At 46.4% G+C, this 12487-nt stretch overlaps 1 long non-coding RNA gene across 1 annotated transcript; it reads right to left on the reverse strand.

Annotated features, from left to right (window-relative positions):
* Window positions 1-8196: 8196 nt before the first annotated feature.
* On the reverse strand, window positions 8197-12190 carry LOC120849357. The gene is made up of 3 exons (XR_005717912.2): window positions 11980-12190; window positions 8741-8823; window positions 8197-8273 (listed from the first exon to the last, which is right to left on the reverse strand). It is a non-coding gene; the product is annotated as an uncharacterized LOC120849357 (long non-coding RNA).
* Window positions 12191-12487: the final 297 nt, after the last annotated feature.

Below are 12487 nucleotides of genomic sequence, written 5' to 3' on the forward strand. Positions count from 1 at the left end.
ATGATCTTATGCATACCTCTATCGTCAAAACCGTATAACGTGTTAAATCATAATTTAAAAAAGTAACGCAGAAGTAAGGTGCGTTATTTTTTATCTGTAGCGGTAACGCGTTCCTTTTATTTTTAGGAAACGTAGCTCAGTAACGCGTACCATTGATTTGCAAGTAACGAGTAACGTATTTCGTTACTTTTTTTTTGCTAACGCCTACAACACTGCCGTTCTGTCGCCGATCCCCTTCTGCTGGGTAGCACGGGCGTAGCGAGCCTCCGACGAGCGCTTGGCCGGTGCTTTGTGCGCGAACACCGTGGGTAAAAAATCCGGGTGTTCTCGATCAGAGGACGGTTTCCCTGTACATAGGCAAGCCTCGGGACGGAGGTTGAAATGAAAGCCGCACTTGCCTCCAAGAAAGTGCTTGCCGCACAAACGCGCGAGCCGACCATAATTTTCGATCCACGGATATAGGGAGTATTCCAAGGACGTTTAAACAGACAGGACCCGGCATGACGTCAGCCTGAGTGAAGCCGGAAGATGCGTTTAATCCCAGACTGCCTTGCGGACCCGTTCCGAGGCCGTGGGGTAGCGCACCGGTGGTTCGTCTGCTTTCTAATCTGCTCCAGTGTGTGCTTCACGAGGCTAGCTTTCGATGCGGTTGGCGTCCGCCGTGGGCCTCCACGATGCAAATGCTTTGCAGCGTGAGTGTTTATACTTAGTTCCACATTATGTGCGAGCGAAGTCAGAACTGGAAGCGCGAGCCCGTTGTTCTGTGCGCTCCTGGCTTGCATGCGCGCTCGTGCGATCTGCTGCTGCTGTTTATTAAAAAATGCGTTGCGCACCGCCAAGTCCTTCACGGTGCGTCGTCTAGATCGTCCCAATTCGAGTCACTTACTTCCTGCTGGGCAACCAGGCGTTCGTTTATAATAATCTCATCCAATTCCGACCATACCGGTTTAAAAGTCTCCCGTTAAGTGTTGTTTCAAATAACAGTGGGTGCCGCCATTACTTTCGGTGCACACAGTCGCGTTGCCACGGAAATGTCATCGCAACGCGGTTGTTTGCACCGTAATTAATGGCGGCGCCCACTCACTAGGCTTCCCATTGGTCAAGAAATGCTCGTCGCGGCTCGTGGCCACGCCTACTTCCGTTACACTTCGCTCCATGCATTGGGGATAGGGTCGCTACCTCCTGCCCATTATAACCTCCTTGGAGTATTCACTGGCGGCCATATCCGTGTGCGCTGCTGCTGAGCGCGTGCTGACGGCGAACTTCCGCGGTCTTTTTGGATCGTGCATTGAGCACCATCTAGGTTGCCAGTCTTATACTCGGTGACGACTTTTCTTGGCAATGCAGGTGAAGTTGAGGAGAGCCCTCGCACAGCCTTATCCAGCGCTCAAAATGGGATAGGGAACCCGTGCCTGTACCCTCCACTGCATTGCCAAAAAACGTTGTCGCTTAATATAGCAGGCTATTAATGTGAGGATATTCTGAGCATGCGTTCTGAACATCGCCCTCAAATATGGCGTCCAGTGAATATCCACCTTCTATGCCTTTCAGAGTCTGCCGGGAACTTGTAGAAGCTCACTCCGCTACTTTTCTTGTACATTTCGGTGAGATTAACGGCAACACAACTTCGCGACATGCTGAAATACTATGACGCCCATGCGAAACGTGCGCCCTTTTTCCCACACCCCTCGGCTCTGGCGCGATCGCAGCGACGCCGCAGCGCCGTGACGTCAAGCCCGCGTGTCGGTCTATATCGCAATGCTGGTACTATGACCCCTTCTACGGACCCTTAACAATTTCATATAGTATATTATACAGTTCTATATGCATTGTTCTTTTTCATTGTAGTGGCATCTTTTGTACATAATATTTTTTGAGCGCAGCTCTTAGGTGCCCGTTTCCGGTTTGAGCGGTGTCGCCGACGGCGTAATTTCATGTTGCATTATGGGACGTTTCCGATATTGACGTCCCACGTGAAATCACGTGTGACGTCACGAGGGTCACGAATGACGTCACGGGGTAGGAGGGATGGAGGTGGAGGAGGAACGAAGGAAAGGGGGAGGAGAATGAGAGGAGGAGGATGGAGGCGGGGGAGGGAGGAGGAGAGGGGGAGGAGGAGTAGAAACCCTCCTCTCCGTTCCCTCTCTTCCTCCTCATCAAGAGCTGCGCTCTAATTCGGAATTACAGGGAATTGTAATGGTCTTTCCTTTTTTATTTTAATCTTCACCTAGGCATGTCTTTTTTTATACAGCCATACATCTACCATTCCATGGTATGGATGGATAGATATTAACAGCTGTACCTTTTATAACGGGCGGTAGCTTTCGCCACCTAGCTTAAAAAGAGACCGCATCTCCCCGTGGTGAATGATGTTGATTGGGGCGAAGCTCTGGTGGTGCTGATGATACTGATTTTATTGTTCATAGGTAGTGCTGATGGTGCTGATTTTTTTTTTATTGCTGATAGGTAGTGCTGAGTTCCGGGTTGCGTTTTGATTTCAGTATTACTGCTTTATGTTCGGTGAAATGCAGAGCCAGTGGTTCTTCTAGCGGATAAGCTTGGATCCGTTAAAGCCGTGGGAACGCATCTCCACCGCTTAAGTCAACGGTCCATGTGAGAAAGAGAATGTGTGGTATGGATCGTGGTTATATACGCAGTTGAGCATTTGACCGCAGCGCCCTCTCGTCTATAAACGTTGAGCCAATGCATGCAAAGTTTAACGCGATTATATACGCATTTGACCGCAGCGCCGTCTTCTGTATAGACGTTGAGCGGTTACATGCAACGTTTCATTCATGACATCCCCATCTCAGAGCCCCTACTCGTCCCGCAGTCATGGCCGAGTGGTTAAGGCGATGGACTAGAAATCCATTGGGGTCTCCCCGCACAGGTTCTAATCCTGTCGACTGCGCAGACATTTTTTTCTTTTTTTAAGAAGACAGATGGGATGGCAATCAATGTGAGCACGAACGCCGGACGGACAAGGCTAGACCCTAAGGAGCTTGGCCCCTAAAACTTGTCAAGAATCAGAGCTGCCGGCTTTTGCCACCGTTCGCGAAAGGCCATAGTGATAAACTAGAGAAGTGCTTTTCCTTCTTCTGTTTACTAAAATAACTGACTACAGAGCAAACCGATATCGTCAAATTGACCCAATACCGTTCTTCAAACTCAGAAAGTCGAATATTAATTAGCACGATAACTTTCACCCAGGGCGTCCCACACGGCTCTATATATATGTTGCGCTAACGTCACTTGGTCAGACATAAATGGGGGAAGGGGCGAGTGAGAGCGTAGCTTTTGTTGCTTGAAGGAGAGGCTTCTTGCCATCAGAAAGAAGGGTGTCATCTGCAAGTTATGTATAGGAACACCAGATAACAAAGGGGACATGCCCACAAGTCGCTAGGGCCAGAGAAACGTCACGTGGCATCAACGGATGAATGACCGTTGATGTACCATTCGATCAAATCGAGACAAGAGTGCCGCCACTCTGCGCGTAGCTCTTGAGAAATTCCAACTGGGCTGACTGGCTAATAATATTTAAAAATCCAGAGTCATTTAGAGACCGTTATGGAAACTACAAAATATTTTTTATACTCGCGGTAATCTAATCTTACATGGAATCACAAAATCGTTTAAATCGCGCAATCGAAGACAGCGTGTACTTGGGCCCATCTATGAGAGTGAATTTGTCGCAACCGGCTCTCGAAGACGATGCGTTTGCTTGGCGCGGAGAAGCAGTGGTGCGATGGCGGTCGCCATTTGTGCATTGGGATTCTAGCGAGAGGGATGGAACGCTTGGAAAAGATATCTTTCCGGTCAAATCTGCATGTTGCAACGGGATCCCTTCATATTCTTTCTGTGCATCGGACCAAAAGGAGCGTTTAATGACTCTTCAGCGAAGGAGACGATCACAAGTTTGTGGCACGTCGTACTCGAGACTAATTAATGGTCGGCTTGCGCGGCAGAGTGTGTCTCTTACAAATGCGCAGTGCTTTGTTGCCTAGCGTAGCGCGAAGAGTCTAAGAGGCGCCGCAAGAGAAGCACCTGTCGGTGTTTCCCCAAGCTGGGAAGCGTTCGTGCTTTTCTTTTCTGGAACAATGTTGAGTAATGAGGGCCCCACGGCTGAAGCGATACTTCGCCTTCCTCGTTTGCCTCTCTTTCAACTCCTGCCCAAGGCGTAGCCGTCGGCGCATTTCATTTTTAAATTTCGCAACTCAATTAGGACTTTACTCGAGCCGTTTCCGCGTGCGCGAGTGAATACGAAAATGGAAAAATACAAGCTTCATTTACACACATACGAGAAAGTTTAGGACTGTTTTTTTTATATATATATAACTCATTAGGAATTTAGCGCGAACACCTTTCAATGCTCATATCTGGCACTCAGTAAGCCGGATGAAGCTTTAATTCACTTATAAATTGCCCTTACAAAAATTTTTAATGAATTTCATTTGACAGTTTATGGAGTCTACTCATTACATCTTTTCGAGTCTCACTAGAAATGCAAACGAGTTTTGTAACGAGTCCGTAAGGAGTTTACGAAAACTATTGGCCACCGCGTTCCAATTGATGTTTCGACAAAGCTACCGCATAAAGTTTCTAATGTATTTCATATGAATATAATTTGAACGTCTATTGACACCGTTTCGAGTCTGTGTTGAAAAACAATTGATTTTTTGTAACGAGTCCCTAAGGAGTTTACGAAAACTATTGGCCACCGCGTTTCAATTGAGGTTCAGCCGTGCCACCTCATAAGAATTTCTAATAGATTTCATTTGAAAGTCTAGATACACTGCTTTGAGTCTCTGTTGAAAATCAAATGTTTTTTTCTACCACGTTGTACTTGAGGTTTTGACGTGCCATCTCATTAGGTATATTCCGACGAGTCAGAATATACCAAATGAGATGGCCCATCAAAACCTGAATTGCAACGCTGTAGAAAATAACATTTGATTTTCAACAGAGACTCAAAGCAGTGTATCTAGACTTTCAAATGAAATGTATTAGAAATTATACTCCTAGCGTGGGTTTCTAGATAGATGGCTCTAAGGGGGAAGACGGCAATAGGTTGCATAACATGTGGTCCGGATCTAACCATTGTTTTGAGGGAAGGGGAAAGTGAGTGCAAGTGTCACTTTTATGTATGCCTATATACGCATGCAGTGTTCGGAAAATGCCTGCATAAAACCGTGTGAAGGATTAATAATTGGTTTATTAAAAATGCAAAATTCGAGTATACGGTACACTGCTTTCGTGTCCATGGGGGACCTTGTACTGCCATTGTGTCCATGGGAGACCTTGTACTGCCTTCATGTCCATGGGAGACCTTGTACTGGTAACCTATAAAAAACAAAATGCACAGTTACACGTTGATCTGCTTATCTAAACTTCAATGTCCGCGCGAGGCATCCTGTTCACAGTGCAGCACTACCTCAGCGCTGAATCAGTATTACAAACCGGGACATCAGTCCTTTAGGAAAGGAGGACCCTCAGAACACACGATACAAGCCATGGAAGTAGCAGTGACTCGTTGCCTTAACAGGACTGAGTTAGCGCTGCACTGTATGTGTGAACCAGCCCTAAATGCAGAAGGTCACATTCACAATTCCTACATTTTTGCTCACCCAGGCATTTAATTTACACACTACCTTGATAGTTTAATGAGTGGCACTAATAACATTGTCAGGGGCACCATAATGCAAAAGTATATTTTGCCCCCGAGTCTGCGAGAATCAATCGCTCACTGTTTTTGCCGCTGCATTGCACTCTTTTTTTTGTTTCGGCTTTACCAAATTTGAACATAGAGAAGCTAAGACTTATAGGCATCTCGCAGAATTAACATGGCAATTTGGGCCAACTGATCCATGATCGTAGACAAGCGCCGCAAAAAACACGTGGACAATAAGTGGTGGTAAACACTGGCGCCAGTGTTTTATGTCTACTTGTTGTCCCTGTGTATTTTTATTTAATTTTTTTGTTTGTTTACTATCTTGAACAAGTATTTTTAATCACACTGGACAAGAAGGAAACGGTAATAGGGTTCTATGCGGATCATAAAGCCATGCTCCGAATGGGTGAGTATCAACTGCAGGTTTCACAACAGTGGCGGATCCAGGGGGGGGGGACCCCCCTCTCTCTCCCCCCTTCTCGGAGGGCAATTGGACATGAGTGGACCCCCCTTGAACAAGAAAGAATGGGAGAATAGTATCCTTAAAAATTTTCCGCCCACCCCAAAACAAACAAAGGTCTGGATCCGCCACACTAAGTTTCAATTATTGGGAGGATCGAAACATCAGAGGCCGAGTTCAAAAAGCAAACTTACGATACCCGAGAAGAAATCCGTATTAACAAAACAAAATTTGTCGCACCTTTTGAGTGACTTACAACGAAATATTACGACATTATCCTAAATGTCTCACAAACTTTTTAGGGCAAACATGGCCGCACATCACTTGGCTATTTCGCCGCGACCAGCAATGAATATAGAAGCGTGGGCAAGAGGCATGCGTTTTGCGCACTGTTCACATGCATCCCTACTTGAAGCAGTATAAGGGCAACGCTAAACTACACACGGAGGATTCAGCCAACGAGTCTGCCGAGCTGTCCATCCTGCCCGTTAGAGCTAACCAGGTGCAGGACTGCGATCAACGGCGAGATGCGCCAATGAATCAACGAAAGCAAATGCCACACAAATCTTCAGTGCACGCAAAAGGATCCTTCACCTATGAATGGCGTGAACCTGATTTGGTGATCATTAGCGCCCTCTTGTACTTCAGTAGTCATTTTCAAAGTGGTGAGCGGCTGTACGACCCTACCACACGAAAAGGCACATTCCTGACTGGATGTGCCTTTTTAATGCCAAAGCATCATATGTCCATGGAGCGAAAAATCCGAGTTGTACCAAACTTTAACAGAGGAATAAAATAAAAAATAAAATGTGCTTTCACGGCTGAGATTTGAACCCGGTGCTGCTGTGTGAGAGCCGGGCATGCTAGCTGCTGTGCTATCTCAGCCGCTTCGGAATGCGACATTACTCTCCCCTCAAAAAGAAGCTTGTCCCATTACAGCAAAAGATGGCATGTCTTTACCCGTTTTTTGTCCCTGTTTATCTGAGGCTGTTTTTTCATCATGTTTGACGGCATTGGCGTTGATGTGCCCGAAAGATGGTCATAAAAATATGTCCTGATGTGTGACGGCGTATTATGTAACGTAATACAAATATTAGAGGGGCACTTAGTTATACATACGTGGATGGAATGCGAAAGCATTGCCATTCCTAACAATAGAGGAAAAAAAAAAAGGAAGTGTCGTTAGGAATGGCAATGCTTTCGCATTCAATCCACAAAGGGATACCTAAGTGCCCCTGTAATATTTTGAGTGGAGTAGAGCTCAAATAAACGCCGTACGGTGCAGTATATCCATGATTAAGTTGCTGCTAGTCGTGAGGCTTAATGTTTTGCACCAACAATACCATAGTTTTTCCTCGGTTGCGACGAAGTGCCACTGCGCTACGAACTTGCTAGAAATTTCTGCATATGCGACCACTTTCTTCTGGAAACCTATGGTGACCTGCCACTCACTTTTGGCCAAAGAACAGTGAAAATACCAGATGTGAAAACAGCCATAACAAGCATTAAAGAAATCAAGATGGGGGTCATAGCATTAGCTTCCCAACGTGGCGAGACTAGCACAGGATTTCTGTTACTCGCCGTTTAAGACAGGAGTCGACTTTTTCCGGTCTGATCTTGAAAACAAAGTTTGGTTCCGTTAATTTTGTAGCAGAAAGCCCGTGCTTTCCCGTTTGTGGGGTCATTTTCTCGGTTCAAAATATGATGCAGAGTCCTTCCCATAAAAATGCATGGGTGCCCGCTAGGACTCTTCGAAATGGTTAAATTAACTGAGGTCATTATACTCTGTTGCCACTCTAGAATAGCAGACGGCCCTCCCACAAAGCCCTTCACTCTTTTTAATAAGCAAACACTAGAGAGGAGGAGAACCGAGAGGACACCGCCAATCATGGCGAGCAAAGGGAATTGTGGGAGGGGCTTGTGCTATTCTATAGTTGCAACGGACAATAACAAAAGTTTACAGTACTATGAAAACAAAAAGACCAAGTATGGACAGAAATTCGCAGGAAGTGTAGCAGGGATAGAATAGAAAAAACTGCAGCTGCAATATTTACCCTTTAAATTTCCCTCGACAGCACAGCAGAGATGACATGCTGGTCGTCAGCGCCTGGAGGGCCACCCCCTTGTACTGGGAGCACATGTAGTCTGAAACGAACAAAAAACAAAAAATTAAATGCATGAACAATCCGCACATGTTATTTCGCTTCATTGGCCGCTTCAGAAAAAGCAAGCATGCACACCGTTGTCCAACCATGTCAACTGCTAGCCGAAACTTTCTGCCACCAGGATTAAGATATTGCTTGCGCTATAAAAAAAAAACCTTTACACACTACCCAGCTGGCACGCTGAAAGTTCAAACATTGAAGAAACTACAACATAAAACTTCATTGCAAGAGCTACACCTCGTGGACAATACACAAAAGTATGTTCAGTGTAAACCTTGGTGCACCTCAAGGCTGATTTACCTCAGCCAGTTTGGAACATCTGCAGTTCCATTCTTTTCAAGATATTATGCCTGAAAATTTGTGACAAATTAACTGGGTTAAAATATTTTAATCGACACCCGGCCCAAATATTTAGGAAGTATACTAGTGGGTTAATTTCCAACTTACCATAATTATTTTCGGCATCCTGAAGGCGTCACTTCAGGGTCTTTTCATAGTGGATTTACCTCGCCCACACAGGTGCAACCACACTGAAATGTTTGCAAAGTTTCAGGCAGGGTAATTAAACGTCTGCAGTTTCTCTCGAACACCGCTGTCACAAATTTTGTCTTTTTTGTCATTTTGGTCTGTTTATAGGTGGTTTGGGGGCAGGGTCAATTACAATTCTCGCACATGTTTACCTGAGCGTCAAAGGCTTCAGCTCGGATGAGACTATACTCCTTTTCATACTTAAGGTGCAACGCTGTCAAAGCTACTGGCGCGAGCGTGGGGCTTGGTCTTGTTGATCATTTGCACGCCTTCTCGCACAAACAAAACCGTAGATGAAGCCACGCACTCGCGCCAGTAGCTTTGACAGCGTTGCACGCTAAGTATGAAAAAGTATAATGCCGGCCGAGCTTCAAACCAATGGGAAGAGGAAGACAAGCGTTTCGGGTTGACCAACCACGAACCTGTGACAACCGCATAGGTCATTCAACAGACGTTTCATACCGCTTAAACACTGTGTCGAACTGCATTTTGAAGTCAGTCTCAATTCCAACGGTGTATGAACAGGGGCATTCATTTCGTGGCATGCCTTGAAATGAATCGAAGTGACGCAAGCTGGGAACACACTGCTGCTGCTTCATTTGGGAATAACTGCGGCCCTCGGCTTGATCACATCACAATTGCAAAATGAAAGAGAAAAAAAAGAGGCAAAAGGAACAACTGCTTAATCAAAAGTTCTAACCGACAAATGTAAACCCAGTTCAATTCTAGAAAGCCAGGGGACCGAAGTTTGTCCTAACAGTACAATTTAGTCCACTTCCATAACTTCAAAACAAAAGATGGATATCCTCTTCAACCATTTTGACTGAAAAGGAATATTGTCTCTGCATGAACCGAATTCCAAGGAAGTCTAACTTCGGAAATGTAATAAAGTATTGCCAATGTAATCAATTTATAGTTGAAAGACATCAGTACACTGCTAGACCAATAAGACATTTCCTAAAGCAACGGACTGAAAGTAGCATTAGGAATTCAATACGTGCTCTGTTGACATAGGAACCGTGCGGATCTAATTCAAGCCCCGACCAGGGCGCCCCTAGCGGCAAACGGGTCCGTTGCATCGGGCATCTTCTGCCAGTCGCTGCGTTAGTTGTGCGTTGTAGTGGGTTAGCACTGTCATTTCTGAGATGGCTATTCCGCACCAAGAAAGCCGCAACAATTGCTGCGTGGTCGGCAAGATCGCGCACGGCACGAAGTACTACATCGTCCCTTCGAAGCCGTACGAGGCGGAGTACTGCGCGACCTGGGTTCGACTTGTGCGTCCATACAGGTTAGTGGCGTTTCTTACCTTCCAGTTCGCGCTTTGTTTAAGCTGCTGACGAATAATACAGTTAACTTTTTTTTTTTCTAGCGACCATGGAACAGCATCGACACCGACGGCAAACTCTAAAATATGCAGCAAATACTTCACCGGAATCGAGAAGCGGAATGTGGTCGCCCTCCTAAGCCTACCGTTGGATGTTTCCATCAGCCTACGGGAAGATAGTAAAGAGAATCGCGGAACGGCGCGAAAAAAAATCGCCCAGTTATTGTCAAGCTGATTTAGAAATAAACTTACATAATTACCGCAGTCCACTCAACGCCAACAAAATTTTTTTGCGGGCGCGCTTAATTTTGTTTGCAGAGTACAGCGCTCCGTGACATCCACTTGTCCGTCGAAACGGACCTCCTTCACGTCGCACACGCGGCCAGATTCATGAAACAGTTTTCTCTTCGTCATATTGGCACCACGGAAGAAGCTTTCTCGATTCGTAACCGCCTTAAACCCCGTCGTAATCACCCCGGAAACACTGTCCGCTGTGCTGCTAATCGCCACTGCTTCCCCCCGATGATTCTGCACCGGCTACCGAAGAAGCTCTCCGGATTCTTAGTCGACCACTGTCCTCTGTGCTGTTCGTTGCTATTACTTCGCGATGATTCTGAGCCGGCGGCACCGGCTTCCGAAGGAACTTTCCGAACTCGTAACTGCCTTAAATTCCGTCGTAATCACGACGGGGACACTGCCCGCCGTGCTGTTCGTCGCCATTGCTGCCCGATGCTCCTGCGGCGGCTACCGCCAGGTCGCGGCGAACAATAGGCGACCGCCGCGACACGGCCGGCTTGCTCGCTTCCTATGAGCCACACTTTCTCGGACCATACACAGAATGAGTGGCAACTTTTCATTACGCTACACATAGATCCAAACATTAGGACAGATTAAGCAAACCCAACTAGTTAAAAAAAGAAAAAAAAAAAAACATTCTAGCTTAACGAGAAAATAGGGAGTTTTAGAATATCGGGCGCTACTTTACCGCGCGTTACGGACGGCAAAATAGCGAGGATTGCGGCGAAGAGTTTTAGAATAGCGTTTCTCTGAAGGGGACCCCCCCAAACGCAAGCATCTCGCGCTTAAAACGCCACCAAGATGTCGCGGCAGCTTTTATTTGAAAGTTAGAACGTTTTATCTTGAAAATTAAACAAGCTTTTTGTCCAGAGTAACGTTTTTGTAGTTTTTTTACACTCAATGCCGCATGTTTTGTTTTTGTCGCTGCCAAGCTGCTCTGTTGTACTTACGATGCCCAGACGATCCACTACCCAGGCATGCTTACATGTCTGCCGCGATCGTAAGTACACGCGCCTCGATAGCTTTGAGCTGTGAATCCAGCGATCCGTGGCGTTTTCAATACGCGTCGACCATACCGACCGCGGTCGCCGGGGGAGGCACTCACTTGATCGAATGACGTTTTAGCGAACGCCCACGTTTCATCGAACGACACTTTAGCGAATAGTCGGACGCCGCGAAGCGGCGTTTTCGGGTGGGCCAAATGAGTTCATATTTTTGTAATGAGTTGCCGCAGACTGTCGCCGCGAAGCGGCGTAAAGCGCAGCGCGACGGATGGGTTAACGCGCGCCCCCGTTATTCGCTAAAATGACCATTCGCTCAAATGTCGCCGTTCGCTAAAATGTCATTCGCTCTTGTGATATGGACCCGCCGCCTTTTGAGGTACCCACGCTATTATCGAAAAATAACGGGCCCCAAAGCTCGAGTCCGAAGCTTGTTTTGGGTCTGCGCATGCACAGCAGCCACGAGATTATTCTAAAACTCCATAATGTTCACTTCTCGTTCAACGCCTACAATGCAAACAAAGAAGTACACTTACCAACTGCGCTGAGCTGCTCGTTCTGTTGCGTCGTCGGCCTTCCGCGCTCTTCTTGAACATAATCATCACAAGAGAAAACTTCACAGATAGATAAACCTTGTTAAATTAGCACATTTCCATTTCTAAAGGCATTTCCATACCGCGAAACGGCGAAACACCTAACGGTCGCAAAAATGGCGAAACGCGAAACCATGCCGGAAAAAGAAAAATATACAGAACTGGTGTCGCTACCGATGGGGCGTCGAAGACGCGATCCTTAAAATATGAAACCGAAACCAGTAAAAGTTGCAATACTGAAACCGAAACTGACCAAATCGCGATAGAGAAGCGCCGTAAATAGATCTGTTCACATGATGCATCTTGTTGGCGAATCTTGTGTTGCGAAACTAGGTTTCGGGAAACAAATTCCCCGTCTGAACGCAACCGAAAAAGTGGCGCGCCTTCGAAAAAAGTGTCGCGTGTTTCTCGCTTCTGGAGCAATTTTCCGCTGAAACCTCACCGACGCCCG

This window comes from Ixodes scapularis, unplaced genomic scaffold (genome assembly GCF_016920785.2).
Source record: "Ixodes scapularis isolate PalLabHiFi unplaced genomic scaffold, ASM1692078v2 PGA_scaffold3__209_contigs__length_174095766, whole genome shotgun sequence".
Taxonomy (NCBI): Eukaryota; Metazoa; Arthropoda; class Arachnida; order Ixodida; family Ixodidae; genus Ixodes; species Ixodes scapularis.